This window comes from Taudactylus pleione, unplaced genomic scaffold, assembly GCF_031769625.1.
Source record: "Taudactylus pleione unplaced genomic scaffold, aTauple2 ptg000004l, whole genome shotgun sequence".
Taxonomy (NCBI): domain Eukaryota; kingdom Metazoa; phylum Chordata; class Amphibia; order Anura; family Myobatrachidae; genus Taudactylus; species Taudactylus pleione.
The window spans coordinates 6,698,935-6,723,675 of record NW_028284407.1 but is presented as its reverse complement, the minus strand read 5'-3'; the positions used below and the strand labels follow the sequence as shown (position 1 = coordinate 6,723,675).

Genomic DNA, 24,741 nt, shown 5'->3' with positions numbered 1-24,741 from the left:
TAAAGGGCATTTCTAGGGGAGCATTTAAAAAAATAAAAACTGGCAACAGTTCTCAATATTGGAGCATTTGGCACCTAAGCTATGCAGCTAGAAAGTAAAACTGTTCCACCCAATATTTAACCTCTTTTGATGCATGTGCAGCAGCAGTAGCTGAATAATATAGAAATATATAAATAATGATGATACAGTTACATTAGAGACCAGCAGCAGGCTAGATCAGGAGCAGCCACATGTGGGAACTGTTGCATCACTTTAATGTTTCCGGACTGAGGGGAAGTCAGAATTTTTTTTTTTTTTCACTCAACTCAGGGAGAAGTCTGGAAAACAAGATAGAAGAAGAAGTACCGGTGCCTGGAAGACTCAGAGGGAGCACAGCACAGTCACCAGCCTCCCTCCTGGCCAGTAAGTGACTACAGGGCACTGTGTGACTTGTCTGAGGGCTAGATGTGCTGCTGTGCTGGGTGTGGTTTATGGATACATAGAGCCGGACTGTCAGATCTTTGGCATCATCTTTCTCTTTTATGCAAGTTCATTTGCACTGCCATGTCATCCAGTGCAAAGCATCAGCAAGGCTGCTTCTCTTCTGTCAGGTCCTCTGTAGGCATTGGGCAACTCTCTCCTTGCCTTAGCTCATATTAATGTATATTATGTATTATAAACATATTATCAGTCCTTTTTTATCAGATCTCTGTCTTTATCTTGTCGTTTGCATTATTCTGCATGATTCTCTTAGCAGGTTTGCAGCTGTTAACATTACCCAGTAATAGTGAGGCATTGGTTATTAACTTATGTGAGAATAGAGGATGTCAGTTATATTGTATATTTTTTGTTGTTGGCAGTGTGACAGTTCAATCACTGCTGCTTTGCAGCTACAGTATTCCATATATTTAACACCATTGTATTGGTATACATCCAGATTAGGGGGTATATTTATTATTTACTAAAGTGTGGGTTTTTAGAAGTGGAGTTGTTGCCCATAGCAACCAATCAGATTCTACTTAACATTTATCTAGCACCTTCTAGAAGGTAATCGCTAGAATCTGATTGGTTGCTATTGGCAAAATCTCTACTTCTAAAAACCCGCTCTTTAGTAAATCTACTAGGGGGAAGTTTAAAATCCTATTAAAACCTGCCAACATTTGGCTGACAGGGCATTCTGGGACTTGTAGTTCCACCATAGCAAGAGCAGCACAGGTGGTTTACTGCATGTATTAAGCATGTCTTTTGGCAGTGGTGAACTTAGGTAGTGTAAAGTTTCTAATATGTCTGGAATTTCAGCTTGTCAATAGCACAAGCATTATACATTACTTTATTTTGTTGTTTTTTTGCTTTGTTTAGAGTGACCTTTCCTACTATAATTACACTTACTTGGTACTATATGCAGTGCAATAATAGTGACCTCTGTGGTCTCCAATTTTTAATTTTTTTTTCGTGTAGTCATGTGAGAAATCCGACTGAAAGCTATATTATTATGAAATATGTGGCTTAGTCTGGATGCGTGTGGTTTCAAAGAAATGCAAAATAATAACAATAAGACTCTCCACAGCTGTGCTGTCCAAATGGTGGCCATTGGGACAGACTCAGGCCTCTGTCTTTATTAGATGCTCGCCTTTCCTAACAATGTTTCACACCGATTTTAACAGGTGTCGCCACCAAAAGCATAATTGTGGACCTCACTGACAGCCTACATATATAATATATTTAATAATATTCAGCATGCAAGAATAAAGTTATAATAGGTTGGGTATGGGATCCCGAGCATCCCGACAGGGTTAGGGTACCGACACATGTCGGTAGGTATCCTAACTCTTCCTCTACCCCTAACCCTCCATCCCCTCACCTTGAACCTAACCTCCCCTTCTAGTGCCTAACCCCTCCTAGTGCTTAACCCTAACCCTCCCACCTTAGCAGAGCCGTAACAAGACTTTTTGGTGCCCTGTGCCAGAAAGAGCATTGGCGCCCCCCTCATTTTTCAAACAGACATAATGCACCCAAAAAAGGGCCATGGCTTCATGGGGAAGGGCCAGGGAAGATATAGGAGAGGCCAGGAGATGCTGGGGATGAAATAAGAGGAAGCTACAAGTCAGAATGATAATAAACAGAAATTTGACAGGCCCAAACAGCGCCCCCTGACCTGTGGTGCCCTGTGCGATGGCACCGGCCGCACTACCCTAGCTACGGCCCTGCCCCTTAGTGCCTAACCCTCCCACTAGTACCTAACCCTCCCCCTTACTGCTGAACCTTAACCCTCCCCCTAGTGCCTAACCGCTAACCCTCCCTCTTCCCCCACTACTTACCTTCAGGGTGCCGGTGCTGGGATTCTGACAGGTGCCGGGATTGTGACTACAGTACATCCCTTTAACGCATATATTTTATGTAAATACTTTCTTGGAGATTTTGATAGAGCCAAAATCACTCCGGAGCTTGCGGTTGAAAACCTCAACCGCAAGCTCCGGCTCGCAAATTCGATGGTCGCGATGGTCTCGACCATCGCGACCATCACAATGCACGCTCGTATAGCCTGTGGGTGGTGACCCACAGCTATACGAGCGTCCAGGAGGACGCTCCATGAAAATGGAGCCCGGCCCTCATTCAGAGCGTGCGCTCTGCTCAGAGCGTACGGCTCTGAATGAGGGCCTGTATTCCTTACCAGATTTTCATTCCAACCAATCAACTAGTTGGCTGGTTGGACAGATAATCTTTAGATGTGTGGCCAACTTAACAGTCCTGGTTTTAGTGATATCCATGATTGTGCACAGATGGTTAAATCAATATAACCGAGGTCCTAATTAAGGCCCTGATTCAGAGCCGGACGCTCTGACCAGAGCGCTCGCTCTGAATCAGGGCCCTCCTCCATTAAAATGGAGCGTCCTCCTGGACGCTCGTATAGCTGTGGGTCACCACCCACAGCATATACGAGCGTCCAACAAAATGGTCGCGATGGTCTTGACCATCGCGACCATCGGACTTGCGAGTGAAACCCTGTGGTCGGGTTTCTCAACCACAAGCCCTGGAGTGATTTTGGCTCTGACAGAGCCAAAATCACTCCCACTGACATCACTAGTGATGTCAGTGGGGCCGGCTTCAGACGGTAGGCGTTCCCATGGGAACGCCTCCGTCTGGCAGGCACGCCCCCGGCACGCCCACCAAAGGGGGCGTGCTGTCAATCAACATCGACAGCACGCCCCCTTTGGTGCGAGACCCGGAGTGATGGAAAGTCCTTCGCTCGCCGGGTCTCGTGCATGCGCACGACGGAGCTCCCTCCGTCATGCACATGCGCAGTGGGGACCATCGACCCACTTGCGAGCGTACTGCCGCTCGCGAGTGGGTCTGAATGACCCCCTAAGTCACTTGTGCTCAAGTATGGCTATCCCTAAAACCTGGACTGTTAGTGTGCCTTGAGGACCGTGGTTGGGAAACCCTGCAGTAAGTGCATAGTGGTGTGCCCACTATTCACTGCTGTTTTTCTGAAGTCTACACTCCAGATCACGCCGGTGCAGTTGTCCTATATTGCAGGTAGTGTTGGCACACTCACTTTCCAACGTCACATGAAGTGAGGTCAGGATGCAGCTATATTATAATTGATACTCACTGATAACCAACCACAAGTCATCAGCAACTTCTAGTAACCTCTACTATTTGATACATAGTGCAACCAGAACAGTGCTAAAAACTTGTAGGGGACTGGCTCCAACTTTCCAAATTCTCCCCAGTCTTCCCCTACTCTCCTCATCGCCAAAATGGGAAAATATGCCATGAATATTTGTGTTCTATTGATACAATGCCAACTGCTGAATACTAAACCAAGTCCAAATTTATTTAAACTGAAACAGGCAAGACCTATACCACAACTTTCTTAGTTCCTGTAAAAGTAAACACTTTGTGTGTGCACTGGTCAGGAGATAAATAGTATATTGGGGGGAACATAGTGCATGTAACAGTTAAAAGAAAGTAAATTCAAAGAACATGATTTAGGGGCCTATTTATCAAGCCTTTTTTCTGTAAAATTTTGTAGAAACAGCAGTTTCTGCATCATTTTATGTATTGTAGCTATGTAATAATAGCACAATACAGGAGATTTCACAGAAATCTCCAGCAGAGTGCTAAATAGCACTGCAGATCGTAGTCCCCTTTATTATCAATGGGGACTACAATATCTGCCCTATGTACCAAACTCCAAAAAGCAAAGCTTTTTGGAGTTTGGCCCCGTTAGTTTACATCATCTTCAGATGTAACCGCTTTAAGCCTATGGAGGCTTAGGATCTTCCATTCTCTCTCGGCTGGCGGCGTAAGCTGACACTGGGCCTGATTCAGACCCACTTGCGAGCGCTCGCAAGCGGGTCGATGTTGGCCCAGTGCACATGCGCACGACGGAGCTGGCTCCGTCGTGCGCATGTACCAGACCCAGCTAGCGACGGGCAAACCGTCGCTCCGGGTCTCGCACCAAAGGGGGCATGCTGTCGATGGTGAGTGACAGCACGCCCCCTTTGGTGGGTGTGCCGGGGGCGTGGCTGCCCAGACGGAGGCGTTCCCATGGGAACGCCTACCGTCTGGGGCCGGCCCCACTGACATCACAAATTATGTCAGTGGGAGTGCTTTCGGCTCTGATAGAGACAAAAGCACTCCAGGGCTTGAGGCAACGAGACCCTACCACAAGGGTCTCGTCGCAAGCCCGATGGACGCGATGGTCTTGACCATCGCGACCATCTTCCTGGCCGCTCGCTATAGCTGTGGGTGGTCACCCACAGCTATACGAGCGGCCTGGAGGTCGCTGTAAAAATTTAAGAAGGACGGCCCTGATTCAGAGCGAGCGCTCTGTCAGAGCGTCTGGCTCTGAATCAGGGCCACTGTGCGCATGTGAAGCGTTACCTTCCCCCGGAGTAGTCTTTGAAAGACTTCTACAAAATGGCGGGGATGTAACTCACAGGGACAACGTTTACCGCAACCGCTGTCCATGCGGGTTTTCCTTGGACCATAGAGGGGATATCTTCATTCAAAATGAAAATATTTGCCATGAAACATCTTTTATCCCAGGATTATTAGTACTGTACATAGGCCCCTTAGATTTAGAAAAACTGTCAGACTTGTGTAAACGTTTTTGAACTGTGGAAGCACAGATTGCTGAGTCAATCAATTGTAAGTACCCCACAAACTGAATATATTTATGCCTCTCTTTTTGCATTTAAAAATACCTGTTCTCATTTGGTTTGTACATGTGTTATTGTTTACCAATAAGGTAATGTTATTTTGAGTTATATTGAACAGATTGAAGTACCCCTTGAACTTGAGGTTTGCACACTACCAGTTGAAACCCTGAGATATATTCCTTTAGTACATAAACAATATATTATGATTCCAGTACTAGGTGTGTTAATATGTTATTTTCATCCTGTTGACAGTTGATTGCGGGATGGGGTTTTATCGCTTCTCTAGTCTTTTTTAGCAAGATTACGTTGCATTAAATTTACTTTGTAAGCAGCTTCTTTCAGTTTTCTTTGGAATGAGTTGTGAACCCAGTCTTATATACTGTTGGTTTATTCTGCTCCTGGCCACCTTTGATTCACTGGGAGATGAGGACATGCATATGTCTGTGCCTTGGCAAATAAACATGAACATGTCCATTGAGCAAGGTCATGACCCATCTATGACGTGGATCTAATTTTAAAAGTATAACATTTTCTTAAGTAGTTCGGTGTTTACCTTATGACCATCTGTATAGGGCGAACTTTCCTCCACTCATAGAAAACATAAAGAAAAAGTTAGTATCCTGTATTGTATATCATGGATAGGGTGTATCAACAATGTTAAAATGATGATCCTCTCGATTTTTCTGTACCTCAATTAGGGCGGGATGTACTAAGCATCGCATCAGTGATGCGGTACACCCCGCCTGTCTTCGGGTACATACCGCGGTTGATTACAGCGGTATGTACCAAGAATATCACAAAGGATAGCTCTCCCTATAAGAGATGTCCTTTGTGATGGCTCTGGACAGAGGGACTTTCCGGGTTTAACACCCAGAAGTCCGCGGGGAGTGATGGGAGGGATTCAATTGAAACTCTCCCAAGGGGGAGCATCCAAATAAGAAACCCATACACTTCTATTGGGTAACGCCACCTGAAGATGGCGTTACCGCATCGGGACGAAGCTGCTTTGTACATATGGGGAATGCGGTAAAACCCTGGAAAACTGCATTTTCGGGGGATTTACAATTAAGGATTAAGACATTAGGTGAACTTCCACACCATCATGTTTCCCACCTCCATCAAGTAGTCCTCATGCATGCTCACTTACCATGGGTACACAAGGTAGTGATGTCGTTCTGATTTGCCCATATCAGAACAAAAAATCATGCATATGATGCAGTGTGTATGCAAAATATGCACGGTCCCGCGGTCACATGCGACATCAGACCTGACGATATCGCATGTGGCGCATTGCACTGTAATGAAGGACGGAACGAGTGATCGTTCTGTCGTTCATTACACAAATCTGATGTTTGCCCAGGTTCCGATATGTTGGCCTGTCGGCTGGGTACACATCACTCAGCCCTCAACCACTTAGTTTCTCTCCACCCTTAGGTTTTAGTTATGAATCTAGGACTATTGTTCCAGAATTGTTTATCTTAAAAACCCAAAGCCAGAGGTTCCCAATCACGGTCCTCAAGGCTCCCCAACAGTTCAGGTTTTAGAGACATCCATGATTGGGCACAGGTGATTTAATTCGTTCCTCAGTCAATTTGATTTAACCACCTGTGCTCATCCATGGATAACTCTAAAACCTGAACTGTTGGGGAGCCTTGAGGACCGCGTTTGGGAACCTCTGCACTAAGCATATGTCCCCTTTTGGAATAACCCATCTTCCTTTGCCCATTAGACCAAGCATAATATTAAGCTCTTATGGGACCTTGTCCTTCCCTGAATGTTGGACCTCCAGGACCTATTTTGCATTGCACCCTTGAACGTTTTTCAATATGTTCAGAGATTAAATCCTTTACGCCATCTCTAGTGGGCACCACCATCTGAACTTAGTACACTTCGCTAGAAATATTCTGCTATCTGCTCTTACCCTTTTAGGGATTGATCTCACATCTATACTGCTTGCTGCTTGGTCAGAATCAGCCTTAAAACGCTGGCAACCCAGCAGGGTTAGAATACCGACACCTGACGGTAAGTATCCTAACCCTACTCCCAAACCTCCCTCCCTACAGCCTAAACCTAACCCCCCCTTACACACCCTAACCATCATCTTCCCCGCAGCCTAACCCTAACGCCCAACCCTAATCCTAACCCTCCCACTAAGCCCAATATTTAGCATCGGGATGCCAGCGGGTGGGTCCTGGCGCTGGGATTCTGACTGGTGTTGAGATTCCGGGGCCGGCATTGTGAGCGCCGGGATTTCTACTGTATCCCCTACTACATACAGATCACAACAGAATAAAAAAATATGGATAAATAGATCAATTAATTAAATATCTTAAAAATACCTAATCAGATAACACAATCCAGCCCATGAATCCCAGTAGACTGAATAGATATATATATCAATCTTACAATCCTGAATAAAAAGTATCCAAACCGTTTAACGTGAAATAACAAAGTTCACAACTCCATTCAAAGATTTCTGCACCTAAAGACTGGGTAGTCCGCCATACAAAGGGTAAAATGTATCAATGCACTTTCTGAATAAAAAGTCTCCATTAGCACCAATAATTACCGTCCCTGGCTGAGAGCCGTTGTCCGTATCAGAACATCTGCAACTCCATCAAACTGATATTAGTCGCAATTACCCGGGCATTCCCCAGTAAATTCACAAATACCGATAGTGTTGCTTCTATTGGCTAAGCTTGGACTTGAATGCCAGTGCCTTGGAGGCTGGTCTGGGACACCGCCGCTACCTCTCATGGTGGTGATAATTTCAACCATGCTGTATGAAGCCGGTGTCAGAGTGGAGTACAGCCAGAGCAGAAGCTGCCACAGGCTTCCAAGCCTAGCCGATAGAAGCAACACTATCTCCATTTGCAGTGTTGGACTGGAGCATGGAGGGCCCACCAGGGGATTGCAGTAGTAGGGGCCCATGCTTTGGGGTTAGGTCAGTTACCACAGGGGATGAGGACAGCCCCCACAGGCTTGGGTAGACATTAGAGACCAAGTAACTGACCCTCTTACAGAGTAACAATGTATAATTCAAGTGCAAACTCTGGAACCTGACATTAGAGCAAGTGTTGGGGCCCTCAGACAGTGGGGCCCACCGGGGATTTCCCCTGTACCCCTGTGGGCCAGTCCAACCCTGTCCATTTGTGAACATCGACTCAGATCGGACAACCATGATGTTTCCATTGCAGCAGGTCTGACCTGTCTCCACTACTGCAGCTCTCCTCGCACGCAAAGAGTTCTCATGCTACGAAAGCAATCGCAATGGCTACTTTATGCACGCCCACGGAACGTCATTTAAACAGTCAGACACGTCTGCGTTCATCTGACCACCTCCGCATTACCACCCCCAAACGATGACCACATGACATTCACTTTGCGAATGATTCCTGTGCTTACATAATCGCAAAGCGATCACAACGGGTGCACGGTGCAACTTACACACATGCGCAGTGGCAAATAATCGCCCAACCTGCGTAATTGCAGAATTGTGTCCGCTGCTGAATCAGGGCATATATTTGATTGTAGATATGGGTGAATTTGAGTTTCCTGGTGGAACCGGCTATTCCAGTGATGTGTGATGTTTCGGGGGTACGTGGCAGGGAGTACTATGGGAAACTTGTCTACTTTGCCGCTCTTTGGAAGGTTTGATACATTTCCCCCACAATCTATGAGTTCGGATTGTGCGTCATCATTCCTCTGACTACTATTCTGCACCGCGTTTGTACATTTGCACTTTGCTAAATTGACATAGTACTAGTAGTAGTGGCAGGATGACGACAGTGAATTTAACTTAGATTGGTAAGAATCAATTATTGTATTATTTTAGGTGTTTTGTATATGAATAGGGTTATTATTTAGAGAAAAATAATCTTTTTATTCTTTATAGCAATGGTACTAAGAGCTCAAATCCGGTCTCTCAGTCCTGTGGCATATGTGTGAGCGGCTTGCCAGCTGGCACATGTGCGCCGTGACGGAAGGGTAGAGAGGTAAGTAACTCTTAGCACTCTGGGCTAGTACTGTAGGGGCAGCTGCGGGGCCAATGATGATTAATAGGCCTTTATTTTCAGTGTGGACCACAAAGCAATACCTTCGGCCAAATGATTACACTGAGATTAACATTTTTAAGTTGTCCTGTTTATCTCATCCTTCCAGTGTAATACAGATGAATGCAGCAGCTGCTGGAGGGAGTCACTGCAATCATAAGTGCATCATTCCAATTACCAGTCACACCCCACAATGCCATGGACAGTGCCAGGGCAGCTGGGTGGAAATGGACAGCTGCTTTTCTTACGGGGCTGTGGTTTGTCTCGTGACAACCACTGTAGTGTTCTAACACATTATCTAAATACTGTGAAAAATATATTTGGTTCTGAAGATATTACAGTACCTGTCTGTTTCTCAAACTTCACAGCCCTTTATATAACGCAAAGTGCCATGTAATATTTGGTTCTCCTTGCAATGTAACATACAGTATACCGTGTTATAAGTTTCCATTATTTCCCTTAGAGCTAGTGAACCATTATAAAAAGGCTTTTATATGATCCCATAACTGACAGCACTTCATTCACATTATAATTACGTTTACAATGTATCAGAGAGTCAGCTATTAATGACCCGACTCCTGTAAGTGCACCTACCGCCCGGCACTTGGATTTGCCCCTGGAAAATCAATCGGTGCCACACTTCGACAAAGAGCACCTTATAATGTGTTTTTCTGCAGAACTGCCGGCACCTCCGAGCGCCACACTGTTCACCTAAACTGTATTATACAAAGCGCCACACGGCTCACCTAAACTGTATTATACAAAGCGCCACACGGCTCACCTAAACTGTATTATACAAAGTGCCACACTGTTCACCTAAACTTTATTATACAAAGCGCCACACTGCTCACCTAAACTTTATTATACAAAGCACCAAACTTCTCACCTAAACTGTATTATACAAAGCGCCACACGGCTCACCTAAACTGTATTATACAAAGTGCCACACTGTTCACCTAAACTTTATTATACAAAGCGCCACACTGCTCACCTAAACTTTATTATACAAAGCACCAAACTTCTCACCTAAACTGTATTATACAAAGCGCCACATGGCTCACGTAAACTGTATTATACAAAGTGCCACACGGCTCACCTAAACTGTATTATACAAAGTGCCACACTGTTTACCTAAACTGTATTATACAAAGTGCCACACTGTTTACCTAAACTGTATTATACAAAGCGCCACACTGTTCACCAAAACTTTATTATACAAAGCGCCACACTGCTCACCTAAACTTTATTATACAAAGCACCAAACTTCTCACCTAAACTGTATTATACAAAGCGCCACACGGCTCACCTAAACTGTATTATACAAAGTGCCACACTGTTTACCTAAACTGTATTATACAAAGCGCCACCCGGCTCACCTAAACTGTATTATACAAAGTGCCACACTGTTTACCTAAACTGTTTTATACAAAGCGCCACACGGCTCACCTAAACTGTATTATACAAAGCACCACACGGCTCACCTAAACTGTATTATACAAAGTGCCACACTGTTTACCTAAACTGTATTACACAAAGTGTCACATTGCTCACCTAAACTTTATTATAGAAAGCGCCACACTGTTAACCTAGACTGTATTATACAAAGCGCCACACTGTTCACCAAAACTTTATTATATAAAGCGCCACACTGCTCACCTAAACTTTATTATACAAAGCACCAAACTGCTCACCTAAACTTTATTATATAAAGCGCCAAACTGCTCACCTAAACTTTATTATACAAAGTGCCAAACTACTCACCTAAACTTTATTATACAAAGTGCCACACTGCTCACCTAAACTTTATTATACAAAGCACCAAACTGCTCACCTAAACTTTATTATACAAAGCACCAAACTGCTCACCTAAACTTTATTATATAAAGCGCCAAACTGCTCACCTAAACTGTATTATACAAAGCGCCACACTGCTCACCTAAACTTTATTATACAAAGCGCCAAACTGCTCACCTTAAACTGTATTATACAAAGCGCCACACTGCTCACCTAAACTTTATTATACAAAGCACCAAACTGCTCACCTAAACTTTATTATACAAAGCGCCAAACTGCTTACCTAAACTTTATTATATAAAGCGCCAAACTACTCACCTAAACTGTATTATACAAAGCGCCACACTGCTCACCTAAACTGTATTATACAAAGCGCCACACTGCTCATCTAAATTCTATTATACAAAGCGCCACACTGTTTACCTAAACTGTATTATACAAAGTGCCACACTGCTCACCTAAACTTTATTATACAAAGCGCCACACTGCTAACCTAAACTGTATTATACAAAGTGCCACACTGTTCACCAAAAACTTTATTATAGAAATTGTTAAAGTGCCACACTGTTCACCTAAACTTTATTATACAAAGCGCCACACTGCTCACCTAAACTTTATTATACAAAGTGCCACACTGTTCACCAAAACTTTATTATACAAAGTGCCACACTGCTCACCTAAACTTTATTATACAAAGCGCCACACTGCTCACCTAAACTTTATTATACAAAGTGCCACACTGTTCACCAAAAACTTTATTATAGAAATTGTTAAAGTGCCACACTGCTCACCTAAACTTTATTATACAAAGCGCCACACTGCTCACCTAAACTTTATTATACAAAGTGCCACACTGTTCACCAAAACTTTATTATACAAAGTGCCACACTGCTCACCTAAACTTTATTATACAAAGCGCCACACTGCTCATCTAAACTTTATTATACAAAGTTCCACACTGTTCACCAAAAACTTTATTATAGAAATTGTTAAAGCGCCACACTGCTCATCTAAACTCTATTATACAAAGCGCCACACTGTTTACCTAAACTGTATTATACAAAGCGCCACACTGCTCACCTAAACTTTATTATACAAAGCGCCACACTGCTAACCTAAACTTTATTATACAAAGTGCCACACTGTTCACCAAAAACTTTATTATAGAAATTGTTAAAGTGCCACACTGCTCACCTAAACTTTATTATACAAAGCGCCACACTGCTCACCTAAACTTTATTATACAAAGTGCCATACTGTTCACCAAAACTTTATTATACAAAGTGCCACACTGCTCCCCTAAACTTTATTATACAAAGCGCCACACTGCTCACCTAAACTTTATTATACAAAGTGCCACACGGCTCACCTAAACTGTATTATACAAAGTGCCACACGGCTCACCTAAACTGTATTATACAAAGCGCCACACTGTTTACCTAAACTGTATTATACAAAGTGCCACACTGTTTACCTAAACTGTATTATACAAAGCGCCACACTGTTCACCAAAACTTTAATTTCTCTCACCACTGTGCTACAAATATGGCTGCCCACACACGTCTGCTAAACATGCATGCGAGAATATAATGTTTCCATGGTCCCAGTATACTTGTCCATAGATGAAAATTATAGAATTACTTAAATGCAGGTTACAGGAATTCTAATGTTGGTACCGGCATATCACATATCTTAACGTGAGGGTACTCAAAAGGGTGGGTGGACTTAAAAACTGTTGTACTGCATGATGTATACTAAGTGTCACCCTACCCTGGTACACTTAGATAGTATACTCATGTCTGCATGAATCTGACATGATGAGCATATGGTAACATGTCACTGAGATGGGGCACAGTACAAATAGGGAAGACAGATTCGATTTAAAAGCGATTCTCTTCCCCGCCCTTTATAGAAAACGGCTACTATATATTTGTCAGATTTTGTTTGTTTCCAGACCTCCTGTATCTTACGTAATGTTGGGTACACACTTGTCGATATATCGTTCGTTGGATCGTTGAGAGATATATCTTCTGCGACATCGTTCACAGGTCGGCCCTGCAGCACAGCCGATATATCTTGCACATATATTGGTACGTCTGGCTGTGTGTACGGGCAACTGCCGACCACTCACACACTTGTTGCAGGGACCACTGACACTGCAACTGGGTGGGCAGCTTTAAATGCCCACCCAGTTGTGATGTCAGCCCAGATATATCGAGCGGCCGATTGGTAAGCGTTTACAGTGTACCGATCATCTGCTCTGATGGTGGATCAGTCTGCTGGCTGATCCAGGGTCACAGCTGTGTACCAAGCATAAGCCAAGTCAGTTCTGATGTGTCTTCTTAAGGTGTTTAATGTATTAACTATATTGCAAGTTATGAGCACTTTTAGGGGTATATTTAAAGTGCAACCAATCAGATTCTAGATATTATCTTCTAGCATGTGTTAGATATATGATAAGTAGGATCTGATAGGTTGCTATGGGCAACATCTCCATTTCTAAAAATCCACACTTTAGTAAATTTACCCCTTAGTGTGAGGACATGAAAAAGTGGCATGTGAGGAAAATAAAGAGGCATCTTCAATTATGATTGTACTGTATGTTATATACATTGTTTTAGTGCACTTGTTTTCTGAACTGGAGCTGTACTAATTGTGCTCCAGTATATTCACTATATTGTCGAATTAGGCAATTGGAGAGTGGGCATAGCAGCAATGCTGATCACTATATCACTATTGCACACAATGGGGGTGTATTAGAACTGGACATAAAAGATGCACTTCTGCTTCTGCACACTTGTTTTTTCACATCTGTATTTTGAGTTAGATAAATATCATATGTGTGACAATAGCACATAGAGGCGAGACGTGGTAATATCCAGATCCAAGAGGCAGACTTGGCACCTAAGATAGTTACACACCTGACAGATCAAAGGAACGATCCACAATTTATTTATATGTTCTTAGAGGACTGAAAAGATCCCGAGAGCATCCGATTTCCAGTATGCATACTACTCAATCATCATTCCTAACCAACACAATTAAAGATCGTTCAGTTGCTGTGTTTAAATGCACTATGTTGGCCCGATCACGTACACATTTGCAGCACTATGGGCCTGATTCAGAGCTGCTCGTAAGCGGCCGCTCGTTCGCTCCGAGCGATGTTTGCCCAACTGCGCATGCGTACGGATCGTTATACGCATGCGCGAACCAGTCAGTGCGGTCCAAATTCATGTGCTCGCAAAATAGCGAATGCCTGATAATTTGAGTGACAGAAAGAGGCGTATGTGGGTGGTAACGGGGAAAGGTGCTTGAAAACGGGGAGTGGAGATCCGAACGCAGGCGTGCTTAAAGGTCAAAACGGGCGTTTTATGGGTGTGCATAATTAAAACAGCAGCGTCATTGACCACGTCACTTGGTTATTTTATAGTCAGAACTGCTCGCAAAATTGTGGTAGGAAAAACCAACCCCAAGAATAGCGAACAGTTCATACCCTGGTCGATGTACTCGATTAATCTAATAAATAGCGGACATGACGTAGGATGCGAGCGGCCAGGGGGCGTATTTTTAAAAAAAACGACCACAAGTTTGGTTCGCTCGTTCAGACCTAGAGGCGTGAACAGACCGCAAAGAGCGAACGGTTGATTTGAATAGCCACCCCTATTTTCTGGATGAGCGAGCGCTAATTGCGACCGGCTCTGAATCAGGCCCTATATCGGCTCATCAGGACCGACAAACCTCGTGTAGCACTCATGATTTGGGATGATATCCGATCCTCGGGTGCTGTGCAAACACTGGGGGCCTGTTTCACAGGTGTATGCAGATGTTTGCGTAGTTGTCCAATGTTTTTTTGTACTGTGCATGCGTCCGACTCACACTACGCATGTATGCAGATGGTTACCACCAGGGGACGCATAACGAATTATGTTGCAGAGAGAGGGAGGCGTTACTGGGAGGTGACGAGGGTGGCTAGCCAGCCGCGGGCGAGTCGTGGCCAGCTATTGCGTATTTTTTCACAGATGCACTAGCACCAGCGGGCATTTCCCAACAGACATTCTAAGCAGCATATGGGTTCTCTAATGTCCGATGGTGCGAGCGATGTGCATCCGATGGTGCGACTTTTTATGCAAAGCGGCTGATTAGAGCAGTAGCTGGTGGGTGTGTCTCTACAAATCCTATCGGCTGCATCATTAGCATAAGTCGTGCTGCGTAAAAAGGCGCATTCGCGGCTACATTACCCAGTGGCAAACGCAGGATTTCTAGTGGGGGGGTTTCCAAATGCTTAATTTTAAAGTGAGTGTGGCCAGTCCATGCGGCAGTAGGGCCATCTTGCTTGAGCTGAATGTTTTTATTTCAGATGTGGGCACCATCCCAAAACATTGGAGCAAGTCCAGGTGTCTGTGGGATCAGCAGAAGAACCTAGCACTGCCCTGGACATATATGTACATATTGGTCTCCTTATGCACTGGATACTGTATTATTATACAGTATTACTAATTAACTCTATTGATAGTCTATAGCAGTGCACCCCTGACAGTGCATGTTTTCCAGATCTCCTAATTGGTGCACAGGTGTAATTATAACTGGCTGACATGTTAAAAAATCCACAAGTGATGCTAATTATTTAATTTGTGATACTGAGAAGAATATGCAGCACTAGTATAATTATGTTGTGTTCAATAGTGTGGGCTGGAGAGAGGGGGGGTCCGGGCAACTGGAACCCCCCCTGCATTTGCATATGTTACCGTCCACCTCTGTCTCAGACCCAGGGAAGCTATTGGACCACAGAAAAATGGCCCATCATCTCAAATGGAGTAGCTAAAATGCGTATCCACACTCTCACTCTACTACACTTATGTGTGAATGAGCCGGATCCACCAACCTCTTGAAGAGTGTGTAGCTGAAAATATTGCTGTTAGCTGTACACAATGACACAGAAATGCATGCTATGCATAATATATTGCGCAAATGCTAATTGTGCCCAACTGTAAGTCAGACCCAATGTACGCTTTACTAAAGATGTTATTGTGCTTGTAATCTGCAGGCACTAATGTGCCATTTATTGCATTATATTCCCACCCCCTCTGCAGGATTGTTCACTTTGTCTCTCAACCCGCTCCCTGCAATATACATTTAAGAGAGTTCCCAGGGTTGTGGATTGACAGATCTACAGTATTTAGATAGTATTTAGTCAATAGGTCAACACCAAATGGTCGACAGGCAGCCGGTAGACAGGGTCAAAATGTTGACAGTGTCAAAAGGTTGACAGTTAAAAGTTGACATGGACTAAGATCGAAAGTCAAATGGTTGACACATAAATGGTCTACACATAAAAGTTTAACCCTCCCCCTATTAAATAACGCTACCCTCCCTCTGGTACCTTACTCTATCCCCCGCCCCCCCTAGTGTCTAACCCTTACCCTCTCCCAGTGACGTGCAGTCAGGTGAGACAGGTGAGGCAGAGCCTCACCTGTCATACTTAGGTATACTCCAGAGTTTTTACTCTAACAATTATAAAAAAAAATTATTGAAAATACTTTAAATATCTTCTTTGTAATATTCTAATAATTTTTATAGTCAAAACTCTGGAGTGAAAAGTGTATGGCAGGTGAGGCACTGCCTCCCCTGTCTACCTTTTCCACACATCCCTGATCAAAACACACCAAATTTCCAGCACTATATATACTGCTGCACCTTTGTATAATGCCCACGTGAACCCTCGGGATCATGTATGTATCTGTAAATCTGGCTCTGATACTAGCCAATGCCTCCCCAGCCATTTACCTCTCTGCGCGTTACTGCCCTCCACCTAGTGTCTAACCTTAACCACCCCCCTAGTGCCTACCCCTAATTGTCTCCTTCTGCAGCCTAACCCCCCCACCAAGTGCCTAACCCTAAGCCTAACATTAACCATCTACGATATATTTTGTAGACCTTTATGTTTTGTATTGAACCAATATTTGTGAAAATACAGATGATGTACCCCAAAGAACTATTAACATCATGGAGCCATGAGGCACACAGTACTTTATGCCTCAGTGTTGTTACTAGTTCCTACTGAATATTGTTTCAGCCTACAAAACGGATTCCTGTATAGCCGGTTACACCTTACTGGATGTGAAAAGGTTTCTTTTGCTTAGAGTAATATAGAGAATGTCCACAGGGTTCGATAAATACAACACATGGGGGTAGATTCACTATGGCGCTATTTATCAAAGCCGCCAATAATCCTCCAAGGGTAAACTACCCCTGAGACCCTTTGGAGTTGATCACCATGTTTCACGTTCTGAAAATGTATTACTGCCAATTAAAATATATAATATTTACTATTATGTTGTACAAGTCTCCCAATTTTTTCAGGGGTCTGTTGTATTTAAACTGTATCATACCATAACTCAAAACGGAGAGCTCAAAGTTTACTGAATTAAGGGCCTTATTCAAGTTGGATCGAAACGCACCCACTAGCTGCAAAAATATGCTAATGAACGCAATCACACGGCAACCGCAGCACTACACCAAGACGCCCATCACTGTGTAAAGCCGCCCACTTCCCATGACATGCATCCACAAGTCACCGAAAACATCGGTAACATCGAGTAACATCAGAACCATTCGCACAGTTGTGCTTGACCTTACCCTACCCCACAAACTGCTAAACTTCCTGTTGCTGCGTATGCCATCGCAGGGGCTTAATTATGCACGCCTATGTAACGGCATCCAAACGCACAGGCACGCCTGCGTTCCGCCGCCCACACCCCCTCTCCACCCCCAAATGGCCACTTCCTGTCAATCACCATGAGATGGGAATGCGTGCTTACTGCGATCGTTTCCCGGTTCGCGCACGCCCACTGCGATGCATACGAATGCGCAGAGCACAAAAATCGTCCAGCTGCGTGTGAACGCAGCCTTTCGATACAACCTGAATAAGGCCCAAAGTTTTTACAAAACACAGATATTGTAAATATTTACATATGATGCCGGGAAAGTTCTGTACACAAGAGACAAAACAAAAACTCTGACTAAGTAAACACTCATCTTTTCATAAAATAAACTGGCTTATTTAAAACAGAAGTATATTTGAACTTGGCATTTTGTAACTGTCACAAGCTAGAAACTTCTGTAATAATACATGATTTTTTACATGATCCGCCCGATTCCGACGCATCGGAAGTAGAGATCGTGTAAAATATGTCCTAATTGTGAGCGTTAACTCACCATCACGCTGCCGATGCGCGTACCTGCAGTTCGTACATCGCATCTTCAGATCTTACCTGCTCTAGGACATATCTGGCAATCTCAGTCACGATGCACTGGAATAGTTAGGATGCACGATAGATCGGGGGTCAATTTGGACAGTTTTTACCACCAAATCGTGCCCACGACTGCCGGGGAGCTGCTGGGGAGAGTTCAAGGGGAAATCGGACACAATATCGCATCGTTACCACATCGCCTAGTGTGTAGGCACCTTAAGTGTTCCCGGAAAGCACTAAATATTTGTCAGAAATACATATATGCAAGCTGGATCCCTTGAAAACAGTATAAACTTGTATTTTCATTAAAATGACAAAATATGTGATTGCTGCACACCCTAGCATTAGTTGTGGAATCCCGAATCTTGTGTCAGCCAGGCTCGGGTTATGCTGGAGGCATAAACTTTCACGTGAGGTCCCTCTCCAGCTTACTCCAAGCTAACAATTGATCATTTCTTACTGCTTCTGCTGATTTGCAATCTTTCCCACAGCCCCATTTCCTTCCTTCTATGACTGTATTAATGCCATGTATTCCCAGGAGGCAGCTCAGGAGCTTGCCTCCTCTCCTCACATGATGTCTGTTTGTACAGTGATTTCATCCTCTGATGTAGTAAACTGAATGGACGATTCATAAACTGCTAAGTTGCATCCCCGAGGTAGCAACCTATGACTCAGATGCTCTATACTCAGTTGAACTTAAGGAGACCTTAGCAGGTCATTAATGCATTTGAGGTCCCCATAGCACTGAGAGGTTATCTATGTTAAGTAAAGTCCCCTAACACCATGTTAAGAAGGAATTGGTGTAAAAGACAATGGGGGAAATGTATTAAGCTGCAGTTTTTTTATCAGATTTTCCATGATTTTTCTGTTTGCTTTTAAACCTAAATATCTATTATTGGGATGGCAAATCGGCAGTTCCGTATCGATCTTTCGGATCAGTGTGGGATCAGCATGTCTGTATTTAATACAGTGAATGAGTGTAAAAAAAAAAATTATTATTCTCCGAGATTTACACTATTCTGGCCCATGCGCTACTGGGAAGTTAGAGAAAGATGGCGTATGTGCTGTTAAAAAAAAAAAATGTAAAAGGTGACGCACGTGCAGTGGAGCAAGAGACGCCAGGGAGTGGGTAATAACGGGTGTGGTATAAGAGATAGACAGTAATTAGATAGAGAATGTCTAGATTGACCCCCGATGTTAGGCAGTTAATAGATCGACAGGTACAAAAGGTCGACACACTAAATGTCAACATGTTGGAAGGTCGACATGTACAAATGGTTGACAGGGTCACAAGGTCGACATGAAAATGGTCGACGCATATTTTTTTTGTGTAAAAACCATTCGGCCCCTTGCGGGCTTGCTACGCTCACCACGCTGCGGGCACAATGGCTCCCTTCACTCGCCACATGGATTTATTCCCCCTCCATGCCCACTTGGATGGTAGGGAATGACGTTGGATGGTAGGGAATGACGTTGGATGGTAGGGAATGACGTTGGATGCTAGGGAATTACATTGGATGGTAGGAAATGACATTGGATGGTAGGCAATGACGTTGGATGGTAGGGAATGACGTTGGATGCTAGGGAATGACGTTGGACACTGCCTCTTCTTAAGTGCCTAACCCTAAACCTAACCCTAAAAAAATATATATATCATGTGTCGATCATTTTTGTTTCGACCTTTTGACCCTGTCGACCTTTTGTACCTGTCGATCTATTGACTGTTTAACATCTGGGGTCGATGTAGACATTGTCTAACTAATTACTGTTTATCTACAGTCCGGCACCCGTAATAACATGGCTGCTGCAGCATTTAGATTTTTATGATTTTGATTTCATTTGATTAGATTCTATTAATACATTATTATTGGCCTAATTCAAGTCGTATGCTGCACCGTCCATGTCTGTGGGGTCTATTTACTAAACCTTGGATGGAGATAAAGTGAACGGTGATAAGTTACCAGCCAACCAGCTCCTAACTGTCATTTTTCAAGTACAGCCTGTAACATGGCAGTTAGGAGCTGATTGGCTGGTACCTTATCACTGTTCACTTTATCGCCAACCAAGGCTTAGTAAATAGACCCCTGTATATTTGCCGGTATTGTTTCTGGGACTTTATGCAAATACTGCTATAAGCCTTTCTCTGGTCTACAAGTGTGTAACTGCCTGCGCAAGGTGACATAGCGTACAAGCCCTTCCATGGTGTACAAGCGTGCATCTCCATGTGCAAGGTCTTGAGACACTGAAATACCATTTGACACAACCATCGATCGCACCCCAAAAACTTGCACCAGCCCCATGCTAGATGCAGATAATTGGCTTTACTTACTTAAACACCTTCCGTAGCACACATACATTACAGTACTTAAGTCAAGCCGGCAACTAGGGGGAGTCTGGAGGTGCGGGGTGCACCGCTGCACCTGCCGCTAGTGTCCTCCAGCCCGGCACCGCAGGGGGGCTCCAAGCTGGACGCCCGCTGAGATGTTATTACCAGCGGGCGCCCGGCTCCTTCCCTGCAGCGCCACGGTAGCCGGAGGCTGGAGTTCTCTCCTAAACTCCAGCTTCCGGCTGTCCCCACGGGCACTATGGGAGAGACGTCATGATGTCTGTCCCATAGTTCCGAGGAGCAGCCGGGCGGACCGGACGGCAGCGGACGACGGAGTGGGGTTTAAGGTAAGTAATGTTTTTATTTTTTGTGCAAGTGGCACTACATGGACATTAATATGGGGACATTACCATATGGGCACTACTACAGGGGCATTACTATATGGGCACTACTACAGGGGCATTACAATGGGGGCATTACTACAGGGGCATTACTATATCTATATGGGCACTACTACAGGGGCATTACTATATGGGCACTACTACAGGGCCATTACTATAGGGGCATTACTATGGGGGCACTACTACTACTACAGGGGCATTACCTAAGGGGGCATTATTATAGGTGCACTGCTGAAGGGGGCATTACTATAGGGGCACTGCTACAGGGGACATTACTATGGGGGAATTAAAAGGGGGGGACAAAAATCCTAGTTTTGGCCCTGTTTAAGGTTCCAGTAAACAACATTTTTTAAGACAGTAAATTTACATAGGGCCAGATGTACTAAGCATCGCATCCACGATTCTGTACATTCTGCCTCTTATCGGGTACATATATTGCCGGTATGTACATAGAAAATCACAAAGGACAGCTCTCCCGATAAGAGATATGTACTTCCGGTTAATGACCCAGAATTCCTCCTGGCTTCCTTCTGCGCATGCACAGAAGGAAATGCATGCCACGAGGGGAGCTGGGAGGGATCTGATTGGATCCCTCTCAGGGGGAGTTCTGAATAGAAGCATATAGGTTTCTCTTGGGTAACGCCATCTAACTTTGGTGTTACCCACTGGGTCCAAGCTCCAGAATTTATCACATTCCGGAACTTGGTACATATGGAAATGCGCTCTACTTTTTGTAGTAGAGTAAAGGATCCTTGAAGACTCTTAGTTCACAGAGTTTAGAGCCGAGTCTGGTCCTGTGTCAGGCTGTCTGACAGATGTGGACAACCAGGTATAATGCTGGGCACACACTTATACAATTGTCGGGCTGATCACCCGATTTCAGCCGTTCGGGCAGACGATTATATGGGTGTGTACGCTGTGCCGATTCTGGAGTGTTAGAGAAACGGCTTACAACGCTTCAATCTAAGTAAGTTTAGGGTTACTCACACGTCCAATGACAGCGGATAATAGGAGCCAGCAGGGGGCATTAGCGGTATATTAGCGTCCAAAGACGCAAGATGCTAAGTTCTAATAGTGTAGAATTATGAATTAGGCCTATAGGCAGGTACTTATTTTATAACTTTTAATATCAGTTGTATTTGATGCTTTTGGATTTCCTGTGTCAGAACAGACATTGGTAAAGTCACAGAGGAAGGTCTTCCAACAACACTCACATAATATGAAAAAAATATTCATGCCAGTATGCTACTATAAGAAAGATCTCTCTGTTACTGGAAAAAAAAACCTTATCAAAGTAAAATGTCATTGCAAGTACGGAACCTTTTATCCAGAATGTTTTGTACTTAGTCATTTGGAGCTGCAAAAAAGCTAGAATTTACTCAAACACAATTTATCAATATCTTCTGTAGACGGTTTTAGGTACTTTGTGAAGTGCAATATGGCAGCTCAGGGCTGGATTATAGGAAGGGGGGTGGATAGGACGGTTGACCAGGGGCCCCCACACTGCCACAAACATTGGCCCATCTGCTGTCGGGAGCCGGTTCCAAGACAGCATCACAGACATGAAGTAATACGCTGTGACGCTGCCGGTCAGTGGAGACAAGGTAAGGGGCATAGTAGTGACGGCAGTTTAAGGGGGGACCTCAATTTTTTTTGGTAGGGTCCCCCACAACTCAGTTGCCCAGGGGGTCCCACAATCCTTAATCCAGTCTCGGGGCAGCTCCATAGCAAAAATTCATCTTTAATCTAGCATGACTCCCAGTTTATGCAGGTGCACCTAGATTTCTGCTAGCACATAGTTTTATGGAGTCACGTTGCAGGGAAATAGAAGTTTTTACAGGCAGATGGAATAAGTTGGACAGAGCGGGATGCAGTTTATAGAACGGTGGACTAAATGCCGTCGGTCTATATCCTGACAGGAGAAACCAGACTGGTGACTTAAGATAGGCGTTGAAATACAGATGCCTATCTTAATCCCAATGCCGGAATGCCGAAGGATGCCAGCCAGAACTAGGTAAGTCTGGGGCAATTACAGAAATCAGTTGCTGACCACATACAAAAATTAGATAAGAGCAGTAGGCTCATATCTTCATTTAACCCGTGTTAGATAAACTTGGTTGATTTCAGCTATAACAGGGAGAACACTGGTGAGCTCAGGCTGATCATTCAGGGCTGGTGCCTCTATGGTTGGAGCTGATTCTGAATTGGGAGCAAATCAAAAAAGAGCAAGTAACTTTGCACCTAGGTGAGACCATGTTGCACTGCAGGTGGGGCAGATTTTAAATATGCAGAGATTTAGATGTGGGAGGGGCGTGTCCAAACTCAAATCTAAATTGCAGTATACAAATAAAGCTGTCCAGCATTTGTGCAAAAGCAGGCAGTATTACTATTTACCCTGCATTCCAAAACAGTACATGTATTTGCACCCCTTGCATTGCAATGTGGTTTGGTCCAGATACAAAGTTACTTGTTTTTTTTATTCTCTCACAAATCAGCCCCATTATGTCCCCATCCCAGAGCCTGAGAGTTCCATTCTGGAAAGTGTTGGTACTCTTCTGGGGACCCCCTTGGGCTGTGGGGGCTGGGGAAATTAACAAGCATGGGACCCGTCACCCTGGAGTGGCACTTTTGCCTCCCGAATGGTCCCAGTATAATCAATAGGGTCCATTAGAACTCAGCCCATTATACCAAAAAAGTACAGTAAATACAATAAAACTGCACACACAACTTCATATAACTTTAAAGGAATAAAAGAGTCTCCAAAAGCTTATTTTACCTCTTTATTAAGTCTAAAACAAATATGTTTCTGATTATTTTGTCAATAAAGAAGCCTCTGATTGCTTCAGAGGCCAGCGTTCCCAGTGATGCAGTACTCGGGTGCTTGGGTGACGTCATGATGTCACCTGTTATTTGAGGAGCCTGCTGGATGTAGTTTGATCCAGTCAGCAGCACCGGGAACCCTGACAGCATGGAGCGGTGCCCAACGTGAAGTCAGGTAAGTTCTGCACAGGAAAATGGATACCATACGGTACTGGTCAGGTGCTGGGATGAGTGGTTAGACCAAGCAGCTACTATAACAAAGGAATAGTCACTCCCTGACACATAAAATATCATCAAAAACAAGTAGTAGCACTAAAGATGAATTGTATATAAACAATATTAGTCATATTAAATAACATGTATGGCATATACACAAATAAAAATATGTATTTAACTGGTTAAAAAGTCACTAAACTTCATTAGACATGTGAGTGTTAGAATCACAGTACTGATATGACATCTAAAAAAAAATGGATCCAATAAATATGGGTGAGGGTGATGATCCCTGGTATCACTGACGCATTTTGCTGCATCAATGTGCAGCGAAACGCGTCAGTGAAAACAGGGATCATCACCTTCACCCATATTTATTGGATCCATTTACCTTGGATTACTATTGGACAACCTGATCCAACCTTTGGAACCAAAGGACAGAGTCTTACTGGGAATAAACATATAGCATTACCTTGGATTATTCCACATATGGACACCATGCTATTTGGGGACCCATCATCTTGAATTGATATGAACATTTAAAAGGGACATCCCTCTATCAGTGACCAGGACAAACATCTAGTGGACAGTCCTAACATTTGCTCAATTTGGATTTCCCAGTGTCCACTACAAAGGTATTGCGTAGGAACAGGCAGATCTTGGACTTTTAGGGTTTTGGGTGAGATCCATTGTTTTTTTATATGTCATATCAGTACTGTGATTCTAACACTCACATGT

The 24,741-nt window shown here is 43.9% G+C and overlaps 1 protein-coding gene across 1 annotated transcript in view; it reads left to right on the top strand.

Annotated features, from left to right (window-relative positions):
- Positions 1–303: 303 nt before the first annotated feature.
- WIPF1 (WAS/WASL interacting protein family member 1) overlaps positions 304–24,741 on the top strand; it is a 97,186-nt gene continuing 72,748 nt past the window's right edge. The window contains exon 1 of the mRNA XM_088468497.1: positions 304–402. The gene's annotated coding sequence lies outside the window, so the exon portion shown is untranslated. The remainder of the gene's footprint in view (positions 403–24,741) is intronic.